This window comes from Aethalodelphis obliquidens, unplaced genomic scaffold, assembly GCF_003676395.1.
Source record: "Aethalodelphis obliquidens isolate GAN/ISIS:26980383/991018 unplaced genomic scaffold, ASM367639v1 scaffold5, whole genome shotgun sequence".
Taxonomy (NCBI): domain Eukaryota; kingdom Metazoa; phylum Chordata; class Mammalia; order Artiodactyla; family Delphinidae; genus Aethalodelphis; species Aethalodelphis obliquidens.
Window position 1 is genome coordinate 50,812,061 of NW_020837949.1, and position 9,313 is coordinate 50,821,373.

Sequence of the window (9,313 nt, forward strand, 5' to 3'; positions counted from 1 at the left end):
AAAAAAAAAAAAAAAAAAAAAAAAAAAAAAAAAAAAAAAGTACTATCAGATAACCAAGGACCTACTGTATAGCACAGGGAACTCTGCTCAATACTCTGTAATAATCTAAATGGGAAAAGAATTTGAAAAGGGATACATGTATATGTATAACTGAATCTGTGTACACCTGAAACTAACACAACATTGTTAATCAACTATACTCCGATATAAAATAAAAAATTTTTAAATGTACTATCAAACTTTTTTGATCTGTCAATCTAATAGGTGAAAATAGTATCTCACAGTTTAAATTTTTCATATTTATATTGTGTGTGAGGTTGAATATCTTGATATATATGTTTAAGAACGATCTGAATTTCCTTTTCTGTGAATTATCTGTTCATGATCTTTGCCCACTTTATGGTTGGTCTTTTTCTTATCAATTTGCAGGTACTCTTCATATATTAAGGAAGTTAGCTTTTTGTCTGTTATACAAGTTGCAAATATTTTCCTCAGTTCATGCCACTTTCTTTCCTTCATGTATATATTATCCTCAACCAAATGGTAAATTCCTTCCATAAAAGGACATTTCTTTTATATAAACCCAGGACAGTGCTTTTCAAATCTTCCAACTACATATAGCAGCAAAATTTAAAAGAGGGGAAACCAGCCTTTTGGGGGGGGTAGTCAAGGGTGAAAATGAATTATTACTGCAGCACCTATTTGGGTTGACTGCCCAATCCTATTTCACATGATTACAGCAAGTACAAGCAAGTTCTAATAACATGGTATAGTTTGCTGAACAGGGGAGGGATGGGTGCTGGATGAATCTGTTTCCTGTTGTCTGGGCTGGTGCAGGGAACATTTAGGAGCTGCTGGTGGCCATCTATTACGAGGACTAGGAAGTGGTCCTCTACAGCATTAGAAGACGTGAAGCAAATGCACAGTGAAGAGTAAAGAGAAGAGATGAAGTGTATCCAGCTGGCACTGGAGTCCCAGAGTCCGAACCCTTGGATTCCTTTAGGCACTCCTGCATCTTTACAGTATGTCTCACTTTTTGTTCATACCAGTTAGAATGGATTTCTATTACTTACAGCCAAAAGTGGCCTACTTACTACAACTATCATCTACTCAAATCATTTCATAAAGGAACATTTTAACACCAAAGCCTCAGGAGGGATAGAACCTCAAATTTTAAAAAAAGGTTTATGTTTAATGACAGCTGTGTGCCAGGAACAAGTCTAAGTTCTTGGCATATACTGTTAAACAAGAGAAAAAAATCACTGTTCTAATGGACCTTGCATTATAGTGAGAGTATACAGATAATAAAATAAAAATACAATTTCAGATATGATAAACAGTTTGCAGAAAAAAATTTAAGTAATGGGATACAGGGAAATGAGGATGGTGCCATTCTGACAGGGTGGTTAGATAATAATGCTCATCTGAGAATGTAATTGAACTGAAACCTGAAATGATGAGGAGCCAGTTGTGTCATGCTTTAGGATGAGAATTCCAGGCAGAGGGAACAGACCTAAGTCAGGAACAAGCCATGACATTTCTGAGGGAAAAAAAGAAGGGCAGTGTAGGTGGAATATAGTGAACAAGGGGGAATGATAAAGAAGTGGTAATGGAGTAATTGATCTAAGAGGAAAAAGCGTAAGTTGGTAAAGTAAGTAGGAATCAGACCATGTATAGGAACTAGTAGGCAGAGGAAAGGATTTGAAAATAACTTCAGCTTTATGAAAAACTCACTACATTGTCTTTAATTCTCATTTTGCTTTGCATCAGTGATAACTTTACAGACCTTTAGAAACTACTTCCCAAGTATTAAACACAATGTTGAGGTTAGCTAGGAATGAGCATTTCCTAAGCAGAAAATATCTCTTCTGGAGGATTATGAAATGTTTTAAGAAAAAAATGCAAAGCCATCTTAAAAAAGAAGAAACTAGGAAAGATGGTAGAAACTACTTCAAATTCTGTACTACTTATACTGTGAATGAATCTATATACTATGATCAAGGCTGCACAAAGGTCTTAAAGAAGAACTTAAAAACTTAAGTCCTTTCTAAACTACTATAAAAATAACATCCTTTGCTAAGTTCACTATTATTGAATTGGACGTTAACAAAGTTAAATATTGTCAGAAGAGAAAACTGGAAACTAGACTTCTTTGACTTTATTGTACCTCTTGAGAATAGCTACAGCTTAATAGTCAACAAAGTTGTGGGTTTCGATCTTATCTCTATTACTAAGATAAAGGAAGAACTTCCCCTATGTGATAAAAATTAGGTACAAAGGATGCTTCAATATCTTTTCCTCTGAAAGCTTTTTAAATTAGGAGAACAATCAGCTTTAAAAGGTTTGGATACAGTACAGCTCACGTAAGATGGTGTTCTCTCCAGATCTTTCCGGACAACTAATATCTATATACGCAAAGCAAGTAATTAAACCTGCACTGCTTCTAAGATTAATATCAGATCTTTGAAAGCTCTAATGTATTCATGAATCTCATCTTTCACTATGTTAGATATTTAGTTAGCCCACGTAACCAAAAAGTAGACTGTTAATAACACAATCTATAAAGAGAGGTACTTTTTGAGTGTGGTGTGAGTTAAAGAAATAAAAGTCATTTAGACACCTTGATCAAGACTTGATTCTGAGGGCATCCTCCTCAACGCATTTGCAGCAGTTTGGCAAAGTGCTCAGGGATTATTAGTAGCGGTGTATGGGAGGGAGGGATACGGTCAACCTAAATTGTAAAGTCTCCCCCCAGTGGTCTCACATACAAATAACAGGAAGAGTTGGGAAATGATCGCAGCTTCTGTGAGACTGACCAAAAGTAATCTATGCAGAATCCGGTAACTACAATGAAGAAATCAAATCTTTAATTCAATACTAGCACCATATCAGTGATATCGTATGCTTTTCTGCTCTTATGATATCATAAATGTGAACACTATTTTTGGAAGGAAAGAATCTATAGGTTCTTTTTTCTCAGTACAATTTTTTAGGAATAATTTAATGATATCCTCAGCCCAGCCCAGTATTTGTTTTATCTAATGGGCAGGTGTTCATTCCTCCAGAAATAAATACGAGCACATCCCTTGCAAGTTAACTACGTCTACCTGAAGTGATGTTCTGATACAAATTTAGTCACTTACCAAATGAACCACCTTGTTAAAGAAAATTATAACCAGTGCTAAAAACCTAATGTCTAATTTGCAAGACACTCTTTTTAAAAAACCACCTAGGACTAGGTAATTTATAATACAGCGAGTGACATAAAAAGTACAAATGGCTCCTCTTGCCTCTTTTAATATTTATTTTCTTGGTGTTTTTATAATTAGGTAGCCTTTGACCGGCACTAACCCTGTATTATTTATAACTTGCAATAATTTTCTGATGTTACTTTTAACAAAGCTTGGATGTCAAAAAAGTGAAGGGCATTTAATTAAAATCTCAGTTGTCTTCTGCTCACCATCTATTATTAAATGGTAAAGTATATAAAGGGATGGTAAATGCTCAAACAACTTCAGTTTTAAAAGCAGAATATAAATAACATACATGGAGTCTCACAATTATGATTTTCTTGGTTATCCCAAGCTAAAAAGGAGGGGTGGGGGGAGGAGGAAGAGAGCAGGCTGTGTAGTCTTCTGGAACAATTTCAGCCTTAAATGAGACTCAGGAAAAATGCAAACTGCTCCCATGAATGTTTAAGAAAAATACGATTCGTTTAAAAAAAAAATCCAACAGTTGGCCTACAGAACAACAAAAAATGACGCTGTCTTATATAGAGCTACCAGACTTGCTTAAGCCCCTAATTTTTCTAGTGTTCATATAATTTAGAATGTAAAAAAAGAAAAAATTCATTTTGAAATTCCAAGTGGAAAAGCAACTGAGTGGCATCAATTAGAAAATGACACACACAGACATCCCGGAATCTTTTTTTTTTTTTTTTTGCGTAAAGATATTTAGTGTGCAATCTCTATAGGACAAAAACAGAGCTATTAAAAATGTTGCCACTTGTATATTATGTAACCCTAGTCTAAACTAAAAGCAGCATAGACCTTAAAGAGTAATACATTGTGCAAACGTCTATTTAAACATGAATTTAAATACATGATAGATTTCAGATACAGATGACCTCAAAAATGACACAATCCACAAAAGTTCTTTGTTTACTGTAATCAGGCCTCAGAAGACATGACTATAATCAGGCCTGATACAATATACCGTGAGGTCTGTTGTTACACCTGCGTACTCCAACTATCTCCGCATTGGTTAACAGCGTGTTACCTCTCCTAAAATATTCGGCATACGGAAGTTTCCCAACGACCATCTGAAAGATTTCACTGGAAGGAATGGCTGCTAAACCATACTCCCATTGAAGAGCGATTTTAACGCACCTCCACTGTTCCGAGCCATATAACAAGAAGACCAAGACAGGAAGCACAAAGTAAAATTCCAACCATCCCCAAAGGCATGGAAAAAGAGTAAAACGTGATTAGCTTGACCTTAACCAGCTGTTTATAAGTAATGCGGAGAATTTTCTGAGCTTCCCCATCAGCCTTCAATTACCTTCCTCGCCTGCCCCCACCCCCCTTTTACGTGCCCCAACGGATGGAAGTTGAATGGATGTAATCTCGAGCCGTAATCCAAGGAACTGGGGAGATTGAGACTAAACTCCCAAGAAAGTGTTAAAAAGTCCTTCTGCCAAAACACCCACCAACCAATCCACATCCTGTCATCACGCCGACCGTGAGATCCCTCCATCGACTCGCTCCTGGCCCTCCACCCCGCCAAAAAAGCCAAAAAAAAAAAAAAAAAAACCCAAAAAGCCACAAACAAAAAAAGCCAGCACCTTTCTGGTTCCAGACCAACGTACTCAGAATCGGAAAGCACTGCCTCAGCCGCAAACGCCTCCGGAGCAGCGTGTGCTCGGCCCAAAACCACTCTGGCCAAACAACTGGAGTCTCGTGCCTCGGAAGTGGCAGCAGAACTCGCCGAAAGCCTCCTCCCCCAAGAACTCGGAGCTCGAGAGGCAGCCAGAGGCCGGCGGAGTCGCCCCCACTGGGCACCGACTCCGAAGGTGTCAGTCACGGCAACCGCCGTCCCCGGCACGGCTCTCCATTCATGCTTTAACGCCACTCTCGCCGCAGAAGGTGCAGGCGCCCGCGCCCGGCTCTCGGAGGGGGCCCCGCGCCCCCAGCCCCAGCCCTGCCCCCGCCCGGGCCGCGCCGGGGAGCGCGGGCGGAGAGCGGGGCGCGGCAGCCGGCAGCATGGGCCAGACACGTTGCCGCGCTCGGCCGGCCAGCCCGCACGCCCGCAGCCCGGGAACCTGGGGCCCCGCAGAGCGCGCCCCTCCCGCGCGAGACGAGCCGAACAGCCCCCGCCGCCCGCCCGAGCCCAGGTGCCGAGGGGGCGGGGCGGGCCGGGGTCCCCGCGTGGCGCGAAGCCGCAAGCAACAGGGCGCCCCCCGGCCAGCTCGGCGCGCGGCTAGACCGTTACCCGAGAGACGTGGGGGCCCCGGCAACTCACCGGCTCGCACCTCGGCTTCCTCCGCGCCGCCGTCGCTCCCCTCCTCCCGCCGCCGTTGCTCTTCCTCAGCCGCAGACGCCGCCGAGCAGCCCCATCTACAAACTCCGGACTCGTAGTTGGGAACTGGAAATGCGGCTCTCACTCCCCTCCGCCTCCCTCTCTCTCCGCCCCCTCCGTCGCTCTCCACTCCGCCCGGCTCAGGTCGCCGGCGCCGCCGCCACCACCGCGCGCGCGGCCAGCCTCCCCTCAGCCGCCCTTCTCCTTCTCCTCCGCCTCCGCCAACGCCTCCGCCTCCTCCTCCTCCCCCTCCCGCTGCCGCCGCCGCCGCCGCGGCGCGCTCTCTCCCGGCCTCGCGCGTGCGCCGGACGCCGGGGAGTGCGCGCTCGGGAGCGAGGAGGCGCCGCCGCCTCGGGGAAGCCGGGCCCCGCCCCTCCGGCCGCGGCGCGGCGACCAGGTGGAGGCCCCTCCGAGCGCCCGCAGACGACGGCGTCCCGGCCAGATTCGCCGCCCGCGCCCCGCTGCCTCTACTGGGTCTCCCCGGTCCTGGCCCCGAGCCGCGCCCGCGAGAGGGTCACCAGACCCAATCCGCGCCGGGTCTTCCAGACCGAAATTGCCGTTGTCATTCAGCATTTATTGATGAGCAAGATACTCCCCCCTGGGCGTTTTCGAAAGAGGCTCCTCCCGGCCCTTACCAAGAGTTACGTTCTAAGAGCCCACTAGTCGTGGGGCACAAAGGATAAATAGACCTCGAAAAGAAGCCTCTGAAAATCTCCCCCCTCCCCCTTCACACTCACACCCCTGGTTCTGACGTGTATTTGGCAGGTTCTATAGCTCTGACGATGTCCTTAACGAATTTTCTCCCGAAGGCCCAACCCGGCTGATTCACACGCTAGGAAATGGATGGACACTAGCTCTTTTCATAGCCCTGGGTCTCCCGTGGAACTCCCGGGGCCGGCTTTGCTGGACACTCCCAGGACACCAGTTGTTCAGATCCTCCCAAACATCTGGCCTTCCCACACTTCGGAAGTGGGGACTGCCATCCTTTCCACCTTGACTCTGCCGAGAGCTTGGTGACCTGGGATGAGTGACCAGGTGTACAGATGATACGTTTTGACAGGAGCGCAGATTTAATTTTTCAGTTGAAAGAAACTGAGCAATGCAGTGCAGCAGAGGCTCTGGCTAGAACACAGCAAGACAATCAGAGAACTTCTGATTCCCTTAACATCTACCTAATCCCAAGAGATCTGTGACCCCTCAGACCTGTGATGGGGGCTTTTAGCAAAGCTGTTCTTCCGAAAACTGAAGAAACTATGAACATGTTCTTTACATTTTACAAAATGTATACTGCAGTCTTTTCAAACCGTGAATGTAGAAAGTGCAAGTAAAACTTGACATGGGAGGAACATCACGTCAGGTGGCTTCCTCTATGCAGCCTTTCGTGGCTTCTCTTGGGCACAGTTGCACTGTTCTGCATAAACCAGGCATTTGATAAATGTTTGCAACATGGCCCTTTGGATTCAGAGACGGAGTTTCAAGCTGTACTGTGTCCGTCCCCCCCACAGTCCCCCTGGCCCCCCCACAGCCCCCGGCCACCCAATCTCTGTGAGTGTGGTTAGCACAGAAGGGAGGGAGAGAATACTTTGGGTGAGGTGTATTAAGAAGGCCCAGCCCCCAAAACAGTGATTTTTCTCTTAGCCTCAACCAAGCATCAAAGATTAATTTACTTTTCCGTTAGGATCATTAATTTTGCAAACCAACATGCAGGGGGAGTTTGTAGCCTATTAATTTAGAACCTTCTTTCCTGGAACAGCAAACCTGAGGAAGGGAAATTGGAAGCATGTAAGGACACCTGAATGTACTAAGGGAAACAGTAACTGTGGACACATGTTGAGCCCCACCCCCCCTTGTAGTCAGGCCAGCTGGATGAAATGAAGTAGCGAGTGCCCCATGCCCAAGAGTGAGGCAAGGCGGATGCAGAAGGGAAGAATGAGGTTTCTCCTCTCAGAGAATCAGCAAAACTTTCAGGTCTTCCTTTTCCTCCTCCTTGCTTCCCAGACCCATTAGCTTCCCACGGGAGACCCGATGGCTCATCCCTGCTGCACCCTACCCAGACCTGCCGACTTCGATTCTCTTCTTCCTTCTGACACTCAACCTCAGGACACCCCCTCTTACCCACGGAATGCCCTGAGCTCCTCTGAAGGAGAGGGGATGAGTGTCATTTCTGGTGTGTTCCTGATCCCTCACAGTACACTTTTATTTTCTCGAGGGTCTTCTGGAAGCAAGGTACTAACCTTCTACTCCACCCCCAGTCCCTGAAAATAGGATGAAGTTTACTGAGGAAGCTTTGGGGAGGGAGAGATAGGGGAGTCTCTGCCCCTCAAATCACAACACGTAGTCCTCCCTGACTTACAGCTGGGACCAGTCCTAGCCAACTCCCTTATCCCTGTATGTACCAGGGACCCAGCATTTGGGAGCAGGAATATAGGAACAATTACCTTTCATTTACAGTTCCAAGTCTGTTCTTTAATTAATGACAGCTATTACATGGAGACTTACCATGCTTGTAAGACTCAGACTCATCCTCAGAGCCAGAAAAAAATGGTTTTGCTCCACACCTGCCTTCAATTGCTTGTTTTCAGGATGCTCTTGGCAGTGAAGTTTCTCTTTCAGTGCCTATATTTTATCAAATACGATATATTATAAAACACTACCTTTTATAAACAATAGTGCCACTTTATGACATTCTGCCCTTCCTCTAAACTTTAAAGGTGGGACATGCCAGAGTAAATTTAAAGTGATCTAATATGAACTTTGGAATTCTCATCATTGCTTGCCAGCCCACCTTTCTGAGAGGTCATCATTTCTGAGACACTACCCATCCATTTCCCATACCTCTTACAAATTCTTTGTTCCAAGAAAGTGGAATGTTATGATTGAAAACGATGGGGAATCCTTCTTTTAGTGTCCTTAATGGTTTGGCTTTTCATTTTCTTCAAGGTTACTCTAAAAGGATCATAATTTTGCCACAGACCAATTTCTCTACTAACTGTAACTCAATTTAAAGTCTGAATTTTGATTCTTAATTCCAGAGCATCTATCATTGGCTTTATTTCTGCCTTCAAATATAAACAAAATCTTCTATCCTTTCAATACGATTTGTTTTTCCTCTCTCTCTCTTCTGAGTTGCTTTGGCACTTCAGAAATTGAGAATTTTGCTAATAATAAAAGCCCCAAATTGTAGCAGGTCCTACCTGTTTGTTTTTCAACTAATCCATCATAATAAGATCTGCGATGCTCCTGGAATATAGCTTTATGAAAAATTGCAACTGACATGCACCACAAAGTCCAACCAAGCTTTCCTCCAGAATACTTTATTTAGCTTCACCCCTTTTATCTCCGTCCACAAAGCTAGGTCAGATACCAATTTCCAGCCTCCTTGCTAACCCTTCTAATTCTAGTCTCTCTCTTGCTTGCTTGCAGTTTTCTCTACACTTAGAGCAGTACTTCTCACTTTGGGCTGTTTATTGGAATCATCCAGAGAATTTAAACAAACAAAACAAAAAAAATAGAAAACATTAAAAAAAACACTGACATCCAGGTCCCAACTCTAGGTTTCACCGTTCTGCCCCATAGGCTAGGCACCAGGATTTTTCAAAGCTCTCCAGGTAATTCTAATATACAGCCAGAGTTAAAAACTACTGAAATGAGTCATCTTCAAAACAATATTTTATACCAAGTCTTCTCAGAATATTGGGGTGGCTCCAAATTACCTCAAGTAATCAAATTAAAATAC

The 9,313-nt window shown here is 44.3% G+C and overlaps 1 protein-coding gene across 2 annotated transcripts in view; it reads right to left on the minus strand.

Moving 5' to 3' along the window:
* Window positions 1-5,776, minus strand: part of PALS2 (protein associated with LIN7 2, MAGUK p55 family member) — a 109,523-nt gene extending 103,747 nt beyond the window's left edge. Inside the window, exon 1 of one of the 2 annotated variants that reach the window (XM_027102373.1) lies at window positions 5,521-5,775. The gene's annotated coding sequence lies outside the window, so the exon portion shown is untranslated. Of the gene's footprint in view, window positions 1-5,520 lie in introns of both variants that reach the window. The other variant, XM_027102374.1, reaches the window with a different exon arrangement.
* Between the last annotated feature and the right edge of the window lie 3,537 nt (window positions 5,777-9,313).